General features: G+C 43.3%; 1 protein-coding gene across 1 annotated transcript in view; it reads right to left on the minus strand.

Annotated features, from left to right (window-relative positions):
- The window catches only part of KCNJ6 (potassium inwardly rectifying channel subfamily J member 6), a 311,720-nt gene extending 287,544 nt beyond the window's left edge, over nt 1-24,176 (minus strand). The window contains exon 1 of the mRNA XM_030913920.1: nt 23,702-24,176. The gene's annotated coding sequence lies outside the window, so the exon portion shown is untranslated. The remainder of the gene's footprint in view (nt 1-23,701) is intronic.
- Between the last annotated feature and the right edge of the window lie 592 nt (nt 24,177-24,768).

The raw sequence follows: 24,768 nt of genomic DNA on the forward strand, positions 1-24,768 counted from the left end.
TTGATGGTCATAGGTGTGGGATGGGGAAGGGGTTTGGGATGGTGGGGGTGGAGACACACATCACATGACTCTCAAATGATTCTTGGCAATAAGAAGACAATTAAAGGTTTTCATGTTGGGAGTTTAAACACTGAAGAATTTGCAAGTATCTTTTTAAAGCATTCTTGTGATTCTTCTTTAAACCAATGGTTCTCAACCCTGCCTGCCTAAAACGATGTGGGGAGCTTTTGAAACATACCAGTGCAGAGACTCTTCCCCATTGTAATTCTGATTTAATCAGTCTGGGGTTTTAGAGTGAGGAGCTCTTCAAACGGGGCATCCCAATAAGACAGTAAGAGTGAGAGGGAGCCCTGGGTGCAGCCATCTTCTCTGCAGAACAGCACTGATGTGGTCCTGGCTGATCGTAAAGTCACCCACTTCAGTTTTTAACAGTTATTACAAAATATTTCAAACATTCAGGAAATTATATGGAATTTCTATGCTCTGACCTCCAGGTTTAATGACTATTAGTATTTGGTTGTATTTCTTTTTTATTAGTTTAGAAAATATAGCTGTAAAAAAAATCTGGTGGCTCTGACTGGGTTGGGAAATTTGGGATACCTTTGGGCAAAATGTATGGAGGAGACAGGCTGCTCACTTAGGTCCCTGCTGGGTCATTTGCACTTTAGTATAAGTGAGGGAACAGGGTGAAGGCAATGGGAGAGACTGAAGGTTGGGCAAAAATAGGGACGCAAGTTGGGAAAAGGGGTGCACAATGGGCATAGGGCTTAGGATGTCTATGGCAATCCCAGGTTGTCCACTGTTGACCCTGGCAGTGAGGTAACAATCTTTTCACTGAGGAGTTTTTAAGAAGAAATCACTATTCCGGGGAGTGAGGAATCCCACTTTTAGCATTCTTTGCCCCCATATGGTTTCTTTCATAGTTTTACATTACATTCCTGGGTATCCCTTTGAAGTCTCCCTTATTATTATTATTATTATTATTTTGCATGATGGAATCTCACTCTGTCGCCCAGGCTGGAGTACAGTGGTGTGATCTCAGCTCACTGCAACCTCTGCTGCCCAAGTTCAAGCAATTCTCCTGCCTCACCCTCCCAAGTAGCTGGGATTACAGGCACCTGCCACTGCAGCCAGCTAATTTTCGTATTTTTAGTAGAGACGGGGTTTCACTATCTTGGCCAGGCTGGTCTTGAACTCCTGACCTCGTGATCCACCTGCCTCAGCCTCCCAAAGTGCTGGGATTACAGGCGTGAGCCACCGTGCCTGGCCTGTTCCCCCTATTTTTTAGGGAAATGTTGACTTCTTTGGTCCATACCTTCTTGCAACAGCATTCTGCTCCAGCACTCTCTGTATAAATGGCAGCCTGTGCCCTCTCTCACCTACAGCTGGAGAAGTCCTTTTTTTTTTTTTTTTCCTCTGCCTTATTTGGAGTTGATGCTTTTTGACATTTCTGTCCAACAAATACTACCTTGGGTTCTGGATTATATTCCTATGGAAGCAGCGGACATTGATTTGATCCTTCCATTTGAAAATATTTATTTTAAAAAGATTGAGAAAGGTAGAATTGACTTTTAAAATACTTCAATAAATAACCACTTTCAAGTTGCCGTGATTCACTTTGGCAGAGAGATGCTATAGACAGATAACCCAGAGCAATGTCAAAAATAGACACAAACAAACCCTGCTCAATTCTGGTATCTTCCTTTCTCTTTCTTTTCACTGATTCTATTCAACATCCTGCCTTCTGCAATCTTAACACGATCTGTTAAATTGTGGTATAATCAAAACCCTGTCACCCTCCATCACTTTTAACTTCAGGAAGCCTTATAATTCTTGCTTAACCATTCAACAAAACAAACACATCAGGGGATAGTCTAGCAAGCTTAGTTCTAGAACCTTATTTATCCTTTGATGTCTGTCTAAACTCATACAAAGGAACACAAGTCACTTGGCAGATATGTGGAAGTTAGGTACAGCCTTGCAACATCAGAATCATCAGGGCGCTTGCTGGAAAATGCAGAATCCCAGGCTCTACCCCAGATCTACCGAACCAGGATCTGCATTTTAACAAGAGCCCCAGATAACTGCTGTGCACATTGAGGTTTGAGAAACACTAACTTACAGAATAAAAATCAACACTTGGTCAGGTGCGGTGGCTCACACCTGTAATCCTAGCACTTTGGGAGGCCGAGGCAGGTGAATCATGAGGTGAGGAGATTAAGACCAGCCTGGCCAAGATGGTGAAACCCCGTCTCTACTAAAAAATACCAAAAAATTAGCTGGGCGTGGTGGCAGGTGCCTGCAATTCCAGCTACTCAGGAGGCTGAGGCAGAGAACTGCTTGAACCTGGGAGGCGGAGGTTGCAGTGAGCCGAGATCGTGCCACTGCACTCCAGCCTGGGCAACAGAGTGAGATTGTCTCAAAAAAAAAAAAAAAAAAAAAAAAAATCAACACTTGTACCACTCAGCTCCCTCATGCAGCATTAACTTACCTGCCTAGAAAATGTGGTTTATTACTTTTGAGACTGCTTTTAGGTTCCCTCTAGGTAAGGTAGTTTTAGGGAAAATAACCACCAATATATAAGCATTTTCTCCAGATTTCTTTTGTTAATGTGAGAGTGATAATTACAGTCTCACCAGTTTTTTTTCTTTTTTAAAGAATTTAGAGATTTTCACTTTATTTTAAAAGTATGTTCACAGTGTCATATTTTCTATTTTCCTCTTCTTCAGAGATGGGATCTTGCTATGTTGCTCAGATTGGTCTCAAACTCCTAGGTTCAAGTGATCCTCTGGCTTCAGCCTCCTGAGTAGCTGAGATTACAGATGCAAGCCACCGTGCCCAGCTCCATATTTTCTATTTTCTAACTAAAATTACATATGCTAAGCAAGGGAGGGAAATACATAGAACTTCCAAGCTATAGCAAGTTCAGCTTCTTTCTAAAACCCAAGTAATAGCCCCGGGATGTAGAGATGAGCAAGAGAAGAGCTTTTCTTAAGGATTCAGGAGGCAACACGGCTTTGTCCTTAAAGACCTTAATGATCATACCTTATCTTGCCAAACTTTAGCTGCCTAGGAATGTGAAGGGCTTAGAATCAGCCAGGGCTGAGTGGGGTGCAGCTAGCTTCAATATGACCCCATTAGTAGCACCTTTGGGGGTGTCTGCTCCTAGTAGAAGAAGTATTATCAGACTTTTGAATAGAATCAGCTTTGTTTCTGGCTGAAGAGGACATCCTTGCTTTAGTAAATCCTCTTCTCCATGATCCAGCATCTCTCTCCTTGACCCATCCCCATTCCTAGCTACCCTCACTGACGCCATAGAGGTCATTCTTTGGAAGCAACCGAAATAAAAGATGCACAGCCCTTTCCGCCTCTGTCTCTCCCACCTGGTGAAAGAGGCAGACCTTCCCATTAACCTGCTCTCAGGGTGAAGTATATTGTCTTGATTACTTCACTAACGAGGAGCATTGAAAGGAAGGTACTGGAATCAGGGAGGCTGTGTGATGAAGACAAAGGGCTTCAGAGCCCTCTCCCTCCCTCTCCTGCCCTGACAGTGGTGCCCTGTTCCCATTCCCCATTTTTAAAAGTTGGAAATTTGAGGCAAAGCCTTATTGTAAAATGTTGCAGTTTCTCAGGTATTCCCAGGGTGAAATCTCACCCCTAAAATCAGAAACTTTCTCACAAGTCTGATAAATGCCGGCAGGCTCATTGTATTAGGCTGTTCTGGCACTGCTATAAAGAAATGCCCGAGACTGGGCAATTTATAAAGAACAGAGTTTCAATTGACTCACAGTTCTGCAGGCTGCACAGGAAGAATGATGCTGGCACTTGTGGCTTCTGGGGAGGCCTCAGGAAACTTACAATCATGTCGGAAGGAAGAGGTAGGCAGCAGGCACGTCACATGACATGGCAGGAGGCGGAGAGAGAGGGGGAGGTGCCACACACTTTTAAACAAGCAGATCTCCGAAGAACTCACTCTATCGCGAGGACAGTGCATGGATGGTGCTAAACAATTTACGAGAAATTCATCTCCATGATCCTATCACCTCTCTCCAGGCCCCAACTCCATTCTTAGGATTACAACTCAACATGAGATCTGGGCAGGCACAGAGACCTAAACTATATCACCCATGCTAACTGCTGAGGCTTCTGAAGCCCTTCGTAGGGTGCCAGAAGCCACCTGTCTGGTCATCGCGCACACACCTGTTTCCACCGGAGATGACAAGGCTGATGTGGGGCTGACTGCTTCTCACCAGCCTGGCATGGGGCTCAGCTGTGTCTTTGCTAGGTGGTGCCTGGAACATTCTGGGCATGGAACATGCATTTTCTTGTGGGCAGTGAAGGTGCAGAGGCCACTTTTCTTGGGTCTCCAGGTGAACCTTGAGACTGTGTTACCACTAGGAGGGCAGAGCTGTCACCCCCGATTCCTGGGGGAGACTCAAGGGTGGCACATGGGCTTGGGGATGAACAAACTCATGGAAGCCTTGTAGGAACACTCAGGGTTTCTCTCTGGCAGGAGCCAGTGTCTGTCAGAGGAAGAGACAAGCTGACAGCCTTTGGGAGAGAAGGCACCTGGGGCCCAGAGGCAGCGGAGGACCCCAGGCTGACAGACACAGCTCCACCAAAAACAGAGGCATGCTGACAGTGCCTGGAGCTCACAGTTTGCTTCGGAAAAGGCACTTGAGCCTCAAAAAGGGAAAGAAGAAACGAGTGCCCGCAGCCGGGCTGCTGGGGAAGGCCAGAAGCCAGGGCTCCTGCCAGAGTCGAGAGGGCAGTTGGTAGCTGGTTCATGTGAGAGCCTGAGCTTTGCCTGTAGGAACAAACACTGTGGCTGCTCTTGCTAAGGGATGTAAACAGCATCTCAATGCTGGGCTGATAGTTTTTGGGTATAACTGGGTTCTTTCCATTCTACAAGGCCACTTTGGCTTCTAAGAAGGCAGCTCTAAAAAGAAGTCCCATCTCCAATTACCTTACAGAACCCCCATTGGTGCGTGGACCCCTTCCCCTTGCTTGTGTGGGAGTCCCACCCAAGGTGCAGCCCAGCAGGGAGACCAGAGCAGTGTGGTTCAGTCCTGGCTGGAAGGGGTGTGCACAGTGACCCCCGATGAGAGTCAAATCCATCCAGGTACAGCAATGGCAATGAGCAGAGGGAGCCTCAACCCAGTGCTTCCTGTGGTGGGAGGAACAACCCACCACACAACACTTTCTTTCTAGAAGTAAAGTTGTCTGTTCCGCTGCCTTGTCTAAAATCTTGCTTTAGCTGCTGATTGGCTCTGAGAGGCCATCTATGGTCCTGATCCTGGTGCTCTCTGTGCCCTCTGGCCTGTCCCCATCCCCTAAAAGCAGACCTTTCTTCACACTCTCTCCCTGGGATTGTACTCCATTGTCACACTGCCCTCTGGTCCCTCACTTTTCTAAGCCTCTGTGCCCAGGGCTACCTCAGATTTCCTGCATCCATCAGGGAAGTCTCTGCCTTTGAAGTCCTGGCTCAACCAGAGGTCTGTACAGACTGGACAATCACACGCGTCCATCTCAGGGACAGACTCATCATCACAGCCATTGTATTCTGCACCACCCGTTAGCATAAAAAGTCTTTTGCATCTGTTTTCCCAAAGTTGCCACAGCACTTCAGATCCACTGGGATCCAATCCCTATTTGTTACAGGAGTAAAAATTAAGTGAGATGGGAAAGCACTCTTGAGTTGGAGCTCATGAGAAAGGAGAAGGGGAGATTCCTATTAAATGATTGTTATTCAAGTGAACCTTGGACATTGGACTGTGTGTGCTCACTACTGTGGGTTCTTCATGTTGGCCGCCCTTTAAAACCATGTGGGAGGCTTGAGGAAGTACCCGTGTGGGGAGGGGAAGGCGGAGCGTAATGGGGGCCACCATGCACAGTGTGTCCGAGCAGCTTTGGTTGCTGACGCTAGCCTGGCATCTGTGGAATTTGATTTTTACATTTGAGTGGCTATGAAATGGGCCCTAGTACCCTTACCAGTCATGGAAAGTTCTATTTCAGGTAGGCCACTGCAGAGTATCTGTCAAGAGTTGTTCCCATTGGATTTCATTTCTTTTAAATTTCAAAAATGCCAGTATTGGGAGGCCAAGGTGTGTGGATCACAAGGTCAGGAGATCAAGACCAGCCTGGCTAACATGGTGACACCCCGTCTTTACTAAAAATACAAAATTAGCCAGACATGGTGGCACATGCCTGTAGTCCTAACTATCTGGGAGGCTGAGGCAGGGGAATAGTTAGAACCCAGGAGGTGGAGGTTGCAGTGAGCCAAGATTGTAGCACTGGACTCTAGCCTGGCCGACAGAGCCAAAAAAAAAAAAAAAGAAAAAGAAAAAAAAAAAAAGCCAGTAATGTGTTACTGTTCTGTTATTACCCTAGAAAGGCTGTAGGAGGTGGATGGAGTTGCAGACCAGGTTCCGTAGATGTCATGCATCCTGGGCAATAAGAGGTCTTCCCTCTCAGCCTCAGTATTTCCATCTGCAGGTAATAGCAAAGCATTGGATACAGAGGTATTGGAAGAACTGAATTGTTATAATATTTGTGAAATTGTACTTTTTAAAAAGGGAAGCACAGCCAGGGAAAAACATTTCCTTTTCCATTAGTTTAGATGTAATTTACAGTTGTTTATGATGATGGCTGTCTCTTTGCTTTATTTCTTTGTTGCAGCTTTGAATACTGACAAAAGTTTTAAATATCCTGCTTTAACAAGAAATTATTATTCAATGTTTTAAAATAAGAAAGATTAAAAAGAATTCACATAGTAAAAATGCAAATATTTCCCTCCTTCTGTTAAGAAGTAAAGGCTTTCAACCCTTTAACAAGTATACTTTTCTCAAGTTTTCAGGGTACAAAATAGCTAAGAAAGGGAGAGATGGCTTTGTCTGTTGAGATATGTGATGTTGAGTTTTTCCCGGGTAAAGGTGGAAGAACAGTGAGAGGAAGAGATTTTTATCTTTTGTGTATAATCTCAGTAGAAATCATGACATTGCTTTAATGATATTCTTGCACATGTGAAACTAATAATAGTTTGTGAGCCAAGAGGGAAAAACCAGTTTTGCCCTGAAATACGGCCAAGTTGGACTAGAAAAGTGATTGTTAAGGAAACTGTCCTTAGCTGGATTGTTCTCTTCTCGTTCTCTCTCACTCCCCCTCACTCTGCTTCTTTCTCGCTCTCTTTCTCCAGCTCTTTTCTCTCGCCCTCAAGTCTAAAAATTATAACAGTATTTCAAGAAGCTAATACACTACCACAGTTTTGCTGACACTCTTAAAAATCTCTTGTAAAGAACACACCTTTGACCCTCACAGCCAGTGAATGTTAATTGAAGAGTGGACCTTGGTAGTGTCTGGGAGAATGCTGAAAAAGACCAGAGGTGGGAAGAGTTCAAGGCCAGATGTCCAAAATGCAGGGCCAGAGTCTCCTAACTCTGATCACAAATCCTGGCTACCTGGTACAACCTAACCTTGTGAACTTGGCTTCCAGTTCCCTACCTACAAAACGGGAAAAAACAGTAAGTTCTCTTCCTTCCTGGGTGCTTGTGGGAACCAACTAGCTTAATGACTGGGACATTATTACTGAAAGCTTGTAGCATATGAGTTCCACCATGCAAAGGTGTTTGCTTGGTGTCTGATGTTAATTCCTCCTTTACAATTTGCCCAGTTCATGTGGCTGAGTGGTTCAGGTGGGCACAGGTTCTGGCAGCTGAGAATGACCTGTCCAGCTTCTTTGAATGTTTTCATGTCTAATCAGATAGCTTCTATGGTCAACGGATGAAAGATTACAGGTTGTTCTTTCATTGGGAAATGTTAGAATGTAAATAGGCACAGCCTTTCTGAAGGGCAATTTAGTGAAATGTAACAAGAGCTTTCAAAAAAGTCCCTACCCTTTTACCCAGCAATTACATGTATAATGCTTTATATTAAAAAGGCATTCTGATATAGTGTGTACAAAGACACAGTGTGTGGGAGATGCTTATACAGCACTGTTTACAAAAACAAAAAAGGGAAACAACGCAAACATCCAAAATAAAGGATGTTATAAATCCACAGTAAGTATGTTTTAGAGTCACTTACAATGCAGGCACCACAATGATAGTCTATGTTTAGGTGACCATATTGAGTACCTACTATGTGCAGGACATCAGCTAGGGAAATATCAGTGAAGAAAACAAACAAAAGAACTCTACCCCTAGGAACTTGCTTTCTATTCCAGGAGACAGAAAATAAACAAAGCCAACATGTAATTTGCATGGCGTGTTAGAAGGTAACGCATATTATGGAGGAAGTTTAATCAGGAAGGAGGAGGTGGCAGCAGAGGTGAAGGATGGGTGCCAGCACAGACTTAAAGGAGGTGGGAATGAAGGCGCTCGCTGAGAAGGGGCAATTCTGGGTGGATTTGGTGGGAGAAAGGCAAATCTGGGGAAAGAACATCCAAGTCAATAGAAGGAGTGAGTTAGGAGGCCTGGACATATGGAGCAAGTATCCATCATGTTAGAGGAACAGCATGAGGCCATCAGCAAGGTGCATGAAGAGCAGGGAGTGAGACACACAGTAAGAGACAATGAGCCCAAAGAAATCCACAAGCCACTCCTCATTCCTGACAGGGAGAGAAGTTGATAATGAATTATCAAATAACAATATCAGTCAACAATATATGATGATCCAATTTTAGTTATAAAACGTAAGTAAACCCTCCTATTTACGGTATGTGCTATTTTCTCCCCCACTTCTGCCTCCCCCTTCCTTCTCTCCTTCCTGCCTTCCTTTGTTCGAAACTTTAGCTTATCTGAATTTTCACATTTTCACATTTTTCTACATTGAACATACTTGTGCAACAAACAAACGAGAAAGGCTCAGGTAAAATAAATTGACAGTATTTTATTGTCTTTGGTTAAGCTGTTTGAGCACAGAATTCACTGATGTTAAAATGTGTTTACTTTTCTGAATTAGCAATAAACACCGTTTGCTTTGCAGAAATGTAAAAACAGTGGAAGAGCTCAAATTGAGAAGTTACTTTAAAGGTGAGTGTTGTCTTAGAGAAAGAGTAGGTTGGTTTCCACAAGTTAGGCCACACCCAAAATACACGTTCTCTGCATTTCTACTGGTGAAAGTTCCCCAGGGTGGATCTGAAAAGTGCCATGTGTATGGAAACCACATGGAAATAGAGGGGTAAAGGTGGAGAGCTCCTCCCACCCCAACACATGTATCTACAGACATGTTCAAACTCATCTGTAATCATAAGAGCGTCGACCTTGACTTCACTGTAAAATTTTGATGATTGAAAATGCTTCAGGACTGGAGTGTTCCAGTTTAATTTTAATTATTTGGATAATTGACTCAACCAGGAATAAACAGAATTTCAAGTTAGGATTTCAAATCCAGTTGTTAAAAATCTTTCTAAAAAGCGAGCTCCCTTCTCTATGTTGGTGAGTGTGCTGTGCTGGACACAGTTCAGTCTTTGATGATATGGGTGCCCTGGGATGTAACTGGGTCATTATTCTATTCTTAAACTTATTTATTTCTCCTTTAAAGCCCTACAAGAGTAGTGTAAGTAGCATATCTGCCTTCTGAAGTAACACATATGCTTGGCATTCAAAAATTATAAAATCATTAAATTGTTTATTAGTTTTTCATATCCTCTTAGAAGCAAGGGACAGGAAAACCACCTTACTAATTTACTGTGGTTTCTTTTTTTCTTAATTATCCCAATTTTGTAGCTAGAAAACCTGATATAGAGAGAAGTAAAATAACTCATCTAATAGAGTTCAGTGTCTGTCAAAGCTCATCCTATAGAACCACATGACTCCAGGTGAATTCCAATCTCTCAGGCTCCTAGAAAGGAAATATGGTTATGTCCAAGGGCATGAAGACTCAGGTTTTGAAGATCTTTAAAGCAACCCAGAAGAACAATGTCAATACAGAAAGACCAGAAATCAGTGACCTGGACTATGCTCCAATTTTTATATGGCTTAGAGAAGTGAATGTTACTTCCCTTATCCCATCTGAAACACAAATTTATTCCTTCTCCATCATTTAAATATCACATCTGAGTGACATCTAGAATGGATGTTTTTGCCAGTACAAGTTACTAAGAAAAGAAGAAAGCTCTTTCCCATGTGACATCTCCCCTCTGACCTACATAACAGTATTTTGGTGTTTTATTGCTTGTACAGTGGTTCCTCACTGCATTCATAGAAATGGCTACAATGTTCCTACATGGAATAATAGATTCTGTATTATTTTTCCTAAGACAACTATTTTTAATAGTTTTAATAGTTTCTAGTAGTTCTCAGTACACTGTAAGCGTTATAGAAATATTATTCAAACATCATATATTGAATGGCCCTTCCATGAAACTCCTTGAAGAGACACACAGGGGATGCAATAATGTATAGTCTGACCCTTGTTGGCAAAGGAGTTTGCATCTGGCAGAGAGGAAAAGTGTGCAGGAAGGCACCAGCCCACAGGGTGGCTGCAGAAGAAACCCCACAGACAGTGCCCGTGGTGAGAAGATAAAAGCTCAAGCCTGAGAACATGACTTTGCATTTTGGTGGCATTTTCAAATATCCTTTTAAATGACATCTCAAATTCAATGACCTGGACATCTAACTCAAGAAGTCACCTAGCTTATTGTTTTGATTTCTCTGACATGACAGCATATAAATTACCCTTCCTTCCTTGCAAAACAATTCCAGGGTGTCAGAACCTCTGGTTTTAGCAAGTCCCTCTTGCACGTATCTTAAGCCCATTTTTTTCCTTTCTCTTTATTAGAAACAACTGTCTGCAATTCCTTTTCAGGTGCTAAGAGCTTCAAAGTCCTACTCAGTGTTTTTTCTTTCTTTGCCAACTCAGTGAGATCCCTTTGTCTTTTCTCATGATATGATTTGGCTGTATCCCCACTCAAATCTCACCTTGAATTGTAATAATCCCCATGTGTCAAGGGTGGGGCCAGGTGGAGATCACTGAACCATGCGGGTAGTTTCCCCCATACTGTTCTCATGGTAGTGAATAAATCTCATGAGATCTGATGGTTTTGTAAAGGGGAGTTCCCCCACACAAGCTCTCTTGCCTGTCACCATGTAAGATGTGCCTTTGCTCTTCTTTCATCTTCCACCACGATTGTGAGGCCTCCCCAGCCATGTGGAACTGTGAGTCCACTAAACCTCTTTCCTTTATAAATCACCCAGTCTCAGGTATGTCTTTATTAGCAGCATAAGAATGGACTAATACATCATGCAATTGACCATTTTATGGAATCTTGGGGTGCCTTAAGGGGACAGAGTGATTGGATCTGTTTTGTGGTTGGAATATGAAGCATAAATGACTCAGTCAGATTACCAACGTCTGAAGTGACATGAGAAGAAGCTGAGACAGACACACAGGGCCCCTCACTCTGTTTATCACTCTCTATGTATAAGTCTTGCCTTATTTTAGCAATATCAACAGTTCATCTGGAAATTTTAAAACAACAAAGAAGCAACTTGAATCCAGATTCTTTACCTGAAGAAAGAAATGAACTACAACAATACTTGCACATGGCAAGGACTCAGGTAGTCAAATGAGGTTATGATTTTTCTCCAGGATATCCAGGGTCTGTCTTTAGTGCTAAGAGCCTCCTGACACCTACTTTGTAATAAAAGGACAATTTATTTTGTATTGGTTGAGAGTAACCAAAAAAAAAAATCCAGTATTGTTGAATAACTGATCATTTTAAGATAACCTTATGAATGCAATGAAAATATTGGGGGTTTATTTGAAAATGGCTGGTGGGTTTTAATTAAATTCTCCTATCCCACAACAGTTTTTTGGGTTGCTGAAACCACAATGTCATCCCTTCTATCAGCTGCTCTAAAGTCCAGATTTCACACTCTTTGTGGGTGGGTTATTGTGAATGACTTCGGTATTGTTCGGGTGATTTCTAACCCACGGATTTTCAGGTGAAATATACCTTCTGATGCAGGATCCCATGTTCTAGCTATTATCCCAGTGGCCAAGATAACCACTTTGTACTTCCCATGAGAGCTGAATCTCACAAAAGACTCAGCCTTGCTAACTTAAAATAAACTCCACTTATGCACATGACAGGAATAGAGAAGACTATCTCAGTGGTGCCAGCCAAATAAACAATTTCCCTGAAAAATAAAGTTCATTGACTGCAAGGTATTTTTGTTCCTTTTTTTTTTTTTTTTTTTTGGTATGATTTTGTGGTCTTGAAAAAAAATTATCTTCACTTACTTGGAAGTTCTAGACTGACCCACACTTACCACTATACTGAAGTAGTGGGCTGTGCCATAAAGATTATTTGCAGACTAAGGTGGGTTCCACGTAAACCCCATTTTATATTTTTACCATAGACTCCTTGTTTTCATGGGGTCTCCATTCATGCTGCTTGGGAGCCAGGCTAAATTCCCAGTGACTTCTATCAAAGCATAAGTGAGTTTTACTTCATGGGCAGAGAGAAGGTTTGTAGTTTGACAGATATGACTGAATGACTAGGAGATGAACATCAAGCAACATTGTTTTTGCACATGAGAAAAAAAAGAGTCTTGTCTACTCTCTGCTCCAGATCACAAAATAAAATGGTCCCATCATATTCAGGATTAACACATTTCCCATTCTCAGCAAATCCCCAAAAACATGCTCTTAAACTCTGCCAGCCAAAACCTTGCACGTGAAAGTGACAACACACCACAGCCCTATCTGGCTGCTGCAGCAGCTCACCTAGCTCTCTGCCCAGCACCGCTATTTATTCACTGGAAGAACCTCAACACTCTGCGCCTGGACTGCAGCCACGTGCGCTCCCTCTGGCCCATGCAGTGTGGTGTGAGAGCTTTCTTTGGGCAGAATCCATCATCAGCCTGCTCTCTCGGCTCATGAGTGATTATCTGCTCTCAGCACCACTGATGACACTAAAGCGGGTCCATTTTTCTATTACTTGTTTACTGCTTTGCACACGCTTAGGGTTTCTTGCCTTCTCATCAGTGTCCTAGCTGTGTGTCCTAATCCCAGTATTTAACCCTGTCTTGCTCATGACTGCCAGATTAAAATCCCTGTATTTCCTCCCACTTGCCCCCAGTCAAAGCAGTCGCTTCTCCAAGAGCTATGGAGCTCATGTACCATGCCGATGTGCGGCGCTCTGATTTCCATGGTGTTGTAGACCATACCCCTGTCTGATCAATCCTCATTGCCAACATGCCACATATATGGGTAATGGCAAAACCACAACTACTTTTGCACCAACCTATAGGTGGGTTCCTCATTGGAAAGCCCTCCTTTCTCCTGGGAAAACCTTACTAAGCACCAAAACACTACTCTTCTTCCAAGACTCCTTCACATTTCCCCACAGCCCTGGATGTTTTCTGCAGATACCAGCCCTTATTAATGTTCTCCTCCCTCACTTAAAGTCTAGTACCATTCTCTTGTGTAATGCTATGCTTCGTGTACATTATTGTTTCATCAATACTCTCATTTTCTAAGTTTAAGGCCTCTGGGAAGTGAAATCAGGACTTTTCTTTTTCCTATGTCCCCTTGTCTTCTTTAGATAGTAGGTACTTAGCAGAGATTTGTTGACTGACTAACCCAAGAAGCTAAGACAATTCTGGACATAGCTATGAAAGGCCAGTTTCTGGCAATATGAAGGTGGTCAGGAGATGTTTTGAATGAAAGTAAATGTTATATAATTATTCCTCACTTGACTGCATGAAGGTCTGCTGTGATAAGTCCTCTATTCAATTTTCTTAATATGGGTTTTCTTAAGAGTACAACATTCTTATTCACTGATAGTGTCTTTTATTTAAAGGATAATAAATGAGACTACTAATTTTGAAAAGAACAAAGAAACTTCAGGATGGATTAACTATAATTCCAAAATACTAAGCAGTTTATTTAAATAACCTGCATAACAGAGAATCCAGCCCTTGCTTTGTGCTCATAATCTTGGCAACTTAGTGTGATCATGCATATTTTTTCTGATGGACCAAAAGCTTTTTATTTTTGCTTTTCCCCTGCACCTAGACATTGAGTCCAGGTTAAATCTGCCTTGGCATGGGCGTTCTGGCATTCCATCTCTAGTTGTGACTCTGTATGGCTCTTGCATGAGCACTCAGAGGTCTTTATTGTGGGAAGGCGGCTGTGAGAAGGGGCATTGTGTCTGGGTTCCTCCTTAAAGCAGATCTGAGGAAAACCTAAGCCAGTAGCTCCCACCCTCTACAGTGCATCAGAATCCCTGGAGGGGATGGGCAGATGATTGGCCCTGTCCTCAGGGTTCCTGATCCAGTAGATTGGGGGTGGGTTTGAGAATTTGCATTTGTAGCCAGCTCCCTGGTGATGCTGCTGCTGGTTCAAGGACACACTTTGGGAACCACTGACCTCAGCTAATTTTCATCGGCTCTGATGCCTCCTTTTGCCCACAGAGACCCCACCTGTGGTCAGTCAAGGTGACATGCGAAGTGTGGGCTTGGGCCCAACACTCCTTGAGTGCTGATAGACAAAAAAAAAAAAAAAAAAAAAAAAAAAAAAAAAAGGGCCACCACCTCATTCGGCCTCTCTTCCAATGAAAGAATCCCTCTTATGACAACACATAATGTCATAGGTTCTTTACTTGCCCTCCTCTTTCTGCCCTCTCTTTATATGCTTTACTGCTGTGGGCCTAGCCACCCCAGGAGGGCTAATGAAAATTCAAGAGGGTGAATATGTTTAGGGTATTCAGTGGGGAGACCTTGGGAGACAGCTGAAGAGGAAGGAATCTACCCCTTCTTTGCCATTATTGAAACTGGATTTCTTGAGAGTAGGAATTACATGTTAGCAGCACTATATTTTACATGTTAGAGATGTCTAAGAATCTGAAGTGTGCTCTGCCTAACTCGTCACAGAATCTTGGCTCTGAAAAGACTGTAAGGTGATGCAAAAGCCTCCAAAGAGAGATTTTGTTCCCTGTCTTTTGACTGAAGGTAGCTTGTTGACAACATAAAGCAAGGGTAAAGCTTTTCCATGAGCAGTGGGTCCTGTACCCTGCCTCTTCTTGGTCACATGATCACTGCATTCCAGACCCACTCTCATAGACCACAAGGTTTGTGTAGGGACTGAGATGTCATTTTTGGTTAAATGTGATTCATTTCTTTTATAGAGAAATGATGGCTCCCTAAGTCATAAAGCAATGGCCCCATAGAGTGGTGAGGTCCAGTCTGATTTGCTGACTGAGGCTGAAGGGTACTGTTTCTCTCACAGCCATTAGAAGTGCTCCGTGTTGGCAGAGACTTTGAAATACGTGAACTCCAACCCCAGTTCCTAGCTTTCTCAGCTTCTTTATGTTCTAGTGACAAAGAATTCAGAACTGTGAAAACACAGAGAAGACAGATCATATTCCCTCTGTCCTGCTCTGACTACTGAAAATGCTTTCTTATGTTGAACCAAAATATGTCACTTTGTAGTTTCTACTGCTGGGCCCCACTTTTATCCCTGAGAGCCCAGCAGAACAATTATAATCCTTCCTTCATCTTCAAATAGCAAGATACCTGAAAACAACTATCATGGCTCCTCCTCCACATATTCTCCAGGGAAAACACCCCTAATTCTTTCATCTACTCTAATTACACGGTTTGGACTCACCTACTGTCCTGCCTATTCCCTTCTGCACATAGATTGTTGGATTACATCCCTTTTAAATTGAAATGATTGAATGTGGCAGTGAAATAAATCCTCTCCTCAAAAACATTCTCTTCATTAAACAGAAGTTCCACTATGAGACATTATTTACTTTGGAATGGCAAGATATTTGAAGAAGTCAAGAGTTTTCTAATCCGGTATTACTGCCCCATGGAAGGATTAACATGCATTACTGGTATTTACTGTTTCAGTTTCCTAATGTTTTCCCCTGCATGAGTGTAGGTGGCTGTGATATCTGAGTTAGGGAAATGGAAACGATGTAAGAGAACTAGAAGCATTATGGATCACCACCCTGTTTCTTCTGGTTCTTCCTCTCATAGTCTTCTCATACATTTCTCCCTGACATTTCTCTTTTCCAGGTTGTAAGTTTGGCATTAAAGCTATTCTTTTGCTTCTAGTGAAAAGGTATGGAAGTTAGTTTCCAACTTTTCTCCTTGAGGGAAGCAGAGGTTCTCAAACACTACTTATAAATTACATGGTCTATTTTCAGGAGAACAATGACTATTAGTAGGTTAATTCAACCTAAACTTACAGCATGTGTCTAACCTATAGACATTTATGTGATTTAAAACAAAATGCAAATTGCTAGTCAACAGCAAGTGCCAGATATTGGAAGATAGCATCTAATTCTTCAGCATTCTTAGACACAATGTGGGTGTAATTGTCAGCATTAGAACATTGCTTTTGAGCATGGGTTGTGAAGTTGGCTTTTCTCCTTTGTGTCTACTTTAACAGATCAGCTAACAGAAATCAAACAATATATATTTGCATCTCTTTTGTTAAGAACCATCTACACCTACTCCAAAAGTCAAAATATCCCAACTAATTTGTTTTAAAAAATATACCACTAAAGAATGATTCAAGGGCACCAGGAAATATTATCTCTACCAGGAATCTTTTCACCACGGGGACAAATCATTTCCTCTGCCTTACTATATTCCTGATTTACATTAGCTGTATTTCTTTGTTGCCAGACATTTATATTGGGCATGCATACCAAAGACTCCAGTGTGTTCACCCTACCAGTTTCCCCTCCTCCTGGATATAGAGCTGAACTACGATTTGCAGCTACTCTTGCAGTTAGGTATGACCATAGAATATGAATAGGAGTGATATACATTACTTCCAGGCCCGGATCATTAAAATCTTCTACATAATCATCTACTCTCCCTCTTTCCTTGTCTGCTAGTTGGATATCACCACTCAGGAGATAGTAGAAGCCATGTGCTAAAGAAGACAAAGTGTCCACAGCCTGGGTCCTTGTATGCCATCAACCAATTAGATTTATGTGAATGACAGAACTCTTCTATTTTGCTAAATTAGTGAGATTTAGAAATTTTCTGTTTCAAGAGCTTTCTAATTAATATAGTATACACAGACTCATCAAGAACTGAAGTTGATGCCACATTGCAATAAATGAATAACAACATCTGCTATTTATAAAGTGCCTACTTTGTGCTGGACATTGTACTAAGAACTTTGTTTTTGGAGACAGAGTCTCCCTCTCACCTAGGCTGGAGTGCAGTGATGTGATCTCAGCTCACTGCAACATCTGCCTCCCAGGTTCAAGCAATTCTTGTGCCTCAGCCTCCTGAGTAGCTGGGACTACAGGCGTGCGCCACCACACCTGGCTGATTTTTGTATTTTTAGTAGAGATGGGGTTTTGCCACACTGGCCAGGCTGATCTCAAGTTATCTCCTGGCCTCAAGTGATCCAGCCGCCTTGGCCTCCCAAAGTGCTGCGATCATGGGCATAAGCCACCGCTCCCGGCCTGTGCTAAGAATTTTATTTACATTATCACGTGAATCCTCATAACATTTCTGAGGTATATGTTGTTACTATTACTCTTATTGTTATTATTTTACGATAGGGAAACCAAGGCATAAAGTCGATTAAGGTCACACAGTTAGCATAGTGGATTACATAATTGCCTCCAATTGTTCTCTTCCCTCCCTGAAAGATTAGATTATCTCCACCTGTTGCTGCACGGCTTGCATTGCTTCACTGTGGGAGAAATATACATCTCCTTCCCATTGATCATTGGTACTTGTGTGACATGTGAATTGTCTGACCAATGGAATGTGAGTGGATAACTTGTGCCATATGTGAGCAGGAATGTTAAGGGCCATTGCTTAACTTGGGAGTCTCCTTTTCCTCTGATACTGGGATGGAGCTTTCCAGATCAGACCGATTCTTGATCTTGAATTCCGAAATGAAGAAGACACAGGGGACAGAGCCACAGCTGACCAGCAGAGGCACAGAGCTCCAGGGAATAATACGCCTTTGTCTTGTAAGCCACTGAGATGCTGGGGTTGCTGTTACTGGACCAAACTTAGCAAATACTGACAGATACACCTAGACCTTGATGCAGATTCAGTTAGCGAGAAACACCAGAGCCTGTGGTCTTAATCACGGAGCAATACGGCCTACCAAGCACGTTGTCAAACTTGCACAAGTTCCTGCTAGATGATACAAGAGGAATTTAGAGCATCACTAAAAAAATCAATGGATAAGAAAAAAGTAGATGTCTGTAAGTTTAAAGAGGAAACTGCTACAGTATTTAAGCTTAATTTATAGATATGTCTCTCACATTGCATATACTACCTTCAGATTTAGTCCACCAGAACAGTTGTTGGCAAGGACATAGATCTTTTTAGCTACCAATGCACTTTCTGGTTCCTTTTATAAGGATTTCGTATCGGAAACCACATCTCTGTGACTGGGAATAAGATCAGTGATGCATGTTAGCCAAAATCTATTCACTAAAAGAATCACCAGTACTGTATGATTCCTGGTCCTAAGCACAGCCATACAGAAAAAAGTGAGAAACATGAGACTCAAGGAGAGAATGGGTTTAATCTGACTTGGATACATTTGTATAGACATAAATTAAAAAGTCACTTGGTTAAAATTTAGGATTAATTTTACACATTGTAATTGGGAAAATTGATCAATGGCCTTACTGCATTCCAGATAAAATACAGATCTGAATGACCATTCGAACATTGCACCCTGCACAAAATCATTCTCTGAGGTTTGTGTAAACAATAATTCAATTTGGTAACAAATAAATAAATGAATATTTCCAATTGATTAGCAGGTGTGGTTAGATCAAAGCTACAGTTTAGAGAGGATGCAGACTATTCTTTTAATGATGAGACTGCTCTTTGAGAAAAATAAATTCACTATTATTTAAAGTTATTAAAATGATAGCAAGTATATGTATATTCTAGTCCTCTGCCAGAGGAAATTCAGAATACCATTAGCGCACTAACTGCAATTGTGATTCTCTCTTCTTTTTACTGGAGCCTAATTATTTCTAGAAATAATCATTTAAAATGCATTTTAAAATGCATTTTTATCCTAAACAGCTACATTTTATTTTTCTATCTCTCCAAACACTTTTACTACAATTAAACAGAAAACTCTAATTCAACAAAAGTGTTTGATGATTTTTCAACTTAACTGCCAATTTCCCCCTTACTGGTATTACCAAATTTAATAATTTTGTAAAACTCCAGAATGAAGCAATTATCTTTTGGTACTTAAATGTCAATTATTGAAGATAAAGTGAAGACACAATAAATGCCATCTCAATAAGCTATACATCCAAATTAACTGAATTTAAACATCTTAATTCCACCAAACTTAAAGTTCTAATACAATGAACTTAGAAAAACCAACCTTATTTCGAAAAGTATTATCACTTTAAAGCTGGTAGCAATAAGGAACTGCCTTTTCCCCTCACTTTCTTCCTTCCTCCTACTCTGCCTATCTCTGGTCCATTTCCATATTACTTACATATCATTTGATAAAGGAAGAACTGGTGGAAAAGAGAAGAGCTTCACCATATCTGCCTGCCTTTTCATAAAGAGGATTTATCTTGTTTTCATTAAGGTTTACATGGTCAACACTAAACCTTTGAGGACAGCACATTTTCTACCTGTGAAAATCCGTGAATGGAGTTAAGATTCCATAAGGGTATTTTATTTTTAATCTCCAGTGAATTTTTTTCTATCACTTCTTAAATAACTATTGTAATTTTTTTTCCCTATAAAGTAGAGGTAGACTGAGATGATAGGGAGGAATACGAGACTGAATTAAAAGTCCTTCTCTGTTCTCAAGGGAAACAGTTCATGTGAGTCCTATGTATTAAATAAAGACCTGTGTCACACAAAGAAAAACACTACATACCAATGTTTAGACAATACCTAGATGAGGTATCAAAATGATTTTTTTAAAATAGCAAAATGGAACCAAGTAAATGGGGGCGAATTTTCACAAGTTGCTCTCCTTAGCAAATCTTATTTGAAATGAGTAAACCAATTATTTTTTAGTATGCTATTGACTGCAAAGGGCATAGTGACACTTTGTTCATCAATTAGCCACATAGGAAGAAAGCAAGTCATAGTTCGGTGCATAAGAACTGAATATGTGAGCATGGAATCTACCAGAAGTAAAGATTATTGACTGAGTAATTTCGTATACCTAGATTATTGACACCACCCCCCTTTTTTAATTTAAAAGAGAAATTGAACTTTAGAACTCAGAAATACTTTACTTTGTTTATCTAACAGTCTATATTCTTGTATAGCTTCATCCTCATAATTAATGTCTACTTCCCTTCTGCTGATAATATCAGACAGAACAAAGCCCAGGGAACAGCTGCTTTGTTTAATACTCCATGCATCACTTCTTCTGTCTACTTTAGATAGCAACCCTTTCATAAACGAAATTACGGATAAACTTGTCAATACCTATCAGGAACTGAAATGTAAGAAATAGTGTAATAATTCATCCTTTTGCTTAGGTTTGAAATAGATTGCTCTGTCTTCACTAGCAATCATTTGAAAAGACTAGAAGGTATAAATACACGGCTTTAACCACATCCTGAGTGCTCAGCATGCAATATCTTTAGAAACAACATGTCACACTTGGAAAGCCCAGCAAGGAAAACCAGGATCATATCTTGTTTACTGTTAAAAATAACAAACCAGAACCAGCTCAAGACCTCAAACACAAGTGCATCCACAAAACAGGAAAGCAGCCAAGGATACTGGTGAAGAATTATCAACATTTCCAACCAGTCGCCAAACCTTGACTGGGCTCTGCCATTCAAATTGTACCTTGTAACACCTGGATGGCAATCTTACAGGCATTCCATATAAAATATGACCGTCACCTTCCTGTATTATTTTTCCTCTTCATATCAGTACAGTGGTGGTGGTGGGGGACCTACTACAAAGGATGAGAGCAGGGCAAAGACCAGCTTCTGGTAAAGTGAGAGCAGAAGGGCTTGATGGACTTACCTGTTTTCCCTGTATGAATGTTGAAATGGAACTTGAATGGTAATAAATCCTCCCTTCCTGCAGTTTCTTCCTTGTTTGTATTAAAAGAAGTGACTCCTCTCGGTTTCTCGGTTTCTTATGCCTGCAACCTAGGAAATGTAGCCACCTTGCTCACACACAGGCTTGAAGATGTGATCACTGGCTCTCATCTTGCTAACACACTCTCTCTCCTTTTCAGGAGCTCACCAGTGTCGTTTTGATTTCTTCCAGGTCTAGACTGAGAGGAAACTATTTCTCCACCCTCTTGAGTCCTAGGACCCTTAGAAAGAACTTGGTTGGGCCGGACACGGTGGCTCACGCCTGTAATCCCAGCACTCTGGGAGGCAGAGGCAGGTGGATCACAAGGTCAGGAGTTCAAGACCAGCCAGACCAATATGGTGAAACCCCGTCTCTACTAAAAATACAAAAATTAGCTGGGCGTGGTGGTGTGCGCCTGTAATCCCAGCTACTCAGGAGGCTGAGGCAGGAGAATTGCTTGAAACCAGGAGGCAGAGTTTGCAGTTAGCCAAGATAGAGCCACTGCACTCTAGCCTGGGTGACAGAGCGAGACTCCATCTCAAAAAAAAAAAAAAAAAAAAAAAAAAGAGAGAGAGAGAGAGAAGAAAGCACGAACGAACAAGCGAACTTGGTTGGCTGGCCTCTCGCTGACCAGGGTGCTTCCACAGCTCCCTTCTGCCATCTATGCCCAACAAAAAGTTAGAGAGAAGCATGAGAGGGCAAGGGATGCATGCTTTTGACAGCCAAAGGGACTCAGCTGAAACTAGCAGCCCTCGTCAGGGACGGATCAGAGTGTGTATGAGTGTGTGTGTGTGTGTGTGTGTGTGTGTGTGTGTGTGTGTGTGTCTGTGTCTGTCTGTGAGCGCGCACGTCCTTTTTCTCCCCCTGAGGACGGAATCCTGTCTCCACTCTCAGTTCAGCTCAGGTCTTTCCCTGTCCCAGTGTTCTTGATTCTGAATAGTTCCCCCGATGCACCGCCATGCATAAAATGGATGATTTGCAAGCTTCTTTGCCTCACGTAATTCCGTGGGTAATTTGATATCCAGATTCTGCACGAGCCAAAGACTCGTTTCTTTATAGAAAGTGATTGACCTCCAGCGACCAAGAAGTGGGTACCGTTCGCTGGGGGCTGCAGACCGGTGAGGCTGCACCCGCGGCGCCTGGGCTCTGGCCTTGGTGCTGAATCCGGAACCCGCTCGGGAACCACCATCTCGGCGGCCCCCGGGCAACTTTCGGGAGGTTTGAGGGACACCGACCAGCTCTGGGCGCCCTCTCGAGCGTCGCCGTCAGGGAGTTGGGCACAATCGATGCCCTGGGACCCACCACAGGGCACGCGGCTGGCTTATTCCTTTGCCTGGAGCCGGGAAAGTTTTGTCCAATTTTTTTCCCCTATAACTGGAGCTGCGGTCTCCCCTCCCACCTGGGTCGCCATGGAGACTCGAGCTCTTTCTCTTTCTCCAGGCAAAATGGGCGAAGCTCAGTTAGCTCAGCCCTGACTGTAGCAAGCCCTTTTTTTCTCCCTAAGCAGTTCCTGGGCATCACCCTTCTCCGGTTTTTTTCAGCAAAAGAAAGGCAGGCAGGGAACAGGGCTAGCAGGATGTGGCATTGCCCCCTGTACCGTGGGGCTCCCCGGGACCGACAGACTTTGGATAACAGCAGTTGGGAAACACTCTAAACATATAATACATCTCCAACTCCCAAACACTGGAGTTGTTTTTTTGTTTTTTTCTCTTCCTTTTTTATTTGGAGGCGGAATTCTTTGGAAAATTCTGGTATTTTGTTTTTCCACTAACCTCACCCTATCTCTGTGACTGTTTCTATTAAGATATATTTTTCCCCTGAGAATCTCTCCATATTGCACCTAGTACAACAGATGTACCTGTGGATCCACTGGGCTTTTATTGGGTTTTGGGAATACTGATGTTATTTCACTTAAAAACTAATCCAAGCTTAATGTCTTGATGAAAATGAAAATATATCCACAGGGAAGCAAATATCCACAGCCACCCAGTCCCCTATATGCCACACACCTCTCATTTTATCTAAAGCGTCTTTTCTTCCCTTCCAATTACAAAATAATTCAGTTTACTCCTAGGGAGATCTTCCTATTCACTGTTTTTAGTCATCATATCACATCTTCGGTTTTACGGATAGAGAACAGTTAGGAGTTACAGTATTCTGTTTCCCATTCTCCGCATGTTTGTCCCCAACCCTCACTTTTCCTCCCTCTCGTGTTCTCTCCTCTCCATGCAAAGCAGAACAAGAAGACTGCCTTCCACAAAGACAATGGGCTTTTCCCAACTGTAAATGACTACACCACAAGCCGCCCCTGCCAGTTAATCAGTGCATTTAGTCTTTGCCAGCGGATGTTGCAATGATGTCTGCAATAACTGACGGGGTTTCTGCGAGCCCAAGGATGCAGACCCCTCCTCCCCCCGCCCCCCGTGCGAGTTTCAGTCGCTAATGAAAACCGTATGAAACAGATTCCCCTTCTGTTATGTAACCGGCTTCTCCCTCGCCTTTCGGCTGACTTGGGTACAATGTTTCTCACGAGAGTGGAGATGCCTGGGGCGACGGCGCAGCTGGGGAAGGGGACGCGGGGAAGCGGGGACCCGAGAGCACGGAACGCCTCGCGCAGGTGGACGCCAGCTCCTCGCCTGCGATCAGCTCAGCGCACCACTTACCTGGCTGCGGACGGGGTGGCTTCACTCAATCATGATCTCCTCTCTCGAGACGGAGCAAGACTGAACAATTCACTACACGACAGATGGCGAGGGAAGGAAATGCAAAAAAGAAAAGGAAAAGAAAAAAACTGGAATCAGGTGGTCAAATTTCACATCAGCCCCGAGAGGCTGTTAGGAGACTCCATTCTGCTCGCAGCTGCTCCTGCTCCAGGTCCGGCTTCCCGGCGCCCGCGGATCTCCACCCCTCCGCCCGCCCAGCCTCTCCAGCCAGGTGCAGCCGTCTCTGGACTGGCTCCCTCCGGCCGAGCGCGGAGAGCAGGGCTGGGCACCCGGGCCAAGGAGGGGCGGAGGGGCACGCGTTTGGGCAGGGACGGAGGAGGGAGACTGGGTGGAATGAAGCGGGGAAAGATAAGAGTGGCAGAAGTAAAAAAAAATCCCCGGTTAGGAGAAAAGTGATGGACCACGCAGAGAGACGTCATGAAATCCGCAGATTCAATGAATGCTACTCAATTCCAGCCGACTGGCTCAACCCCGCTGGCAGCGCACGAAGCGACGCGGCTCCAAGATAAAAGCGAGCGCAGCGCCGCGTGCTGGGGAAAAGGCCGCACAGCGCCGGCGCGGTCCGGGAGGAAGGGGCGGGGGTGGGCAGGACAGAGCCACAGACCCAGAGACGCCCACACCCGCTAGCGTCTCAGCGCGCCGAGGACCGGGCTTGGTGGTGATGGGCTAGGCACAAACCAACGAGCATCCCCCACCTCTCCAACATGACACTGGAAACGTGGGTGCTCCATGCTGGGGGAATCTTTTGGGTTTCGGCTCCCGACCCCCCAGTCCCCACCTTTCTCCCTGTGCCACTAAGTAAGTTATTCCCGGAGACACGCCTGGAAAGCAGGAAAGAGCCGAAGCTCGGGGAGCAGTTTTGTCTGCTGGTTGTAGGAGCTTGGCTTTTAGGGTTTTGTGAGATAAGGAAAGAGAGGCTCTGGGCACTGCCTCCCACCGGGCTGAAATCCATGAGAGGCAGCCCTGGCGCGGAAGCCGGAGGCTGCACGGCCCGGAGGGGGCGCAGC

The sequence above is a fragment of the Rhinopithecus roxellana genome, chromosome 13, assembly GCF_007565055.1.
Source record: "Rhinopithecus roxellana isolate Shanxi Qingling chromosome 13, ASM756505v1, whole genome shotgun sequence".
Classification (NCBI taxonomy): domain Eukaryota; kingdom Metazoa; phylum Chordata; class Mammalia; order Primates; family Cercopithecidae; genus Rhinopithecus; species Rhinopithecus roxellana.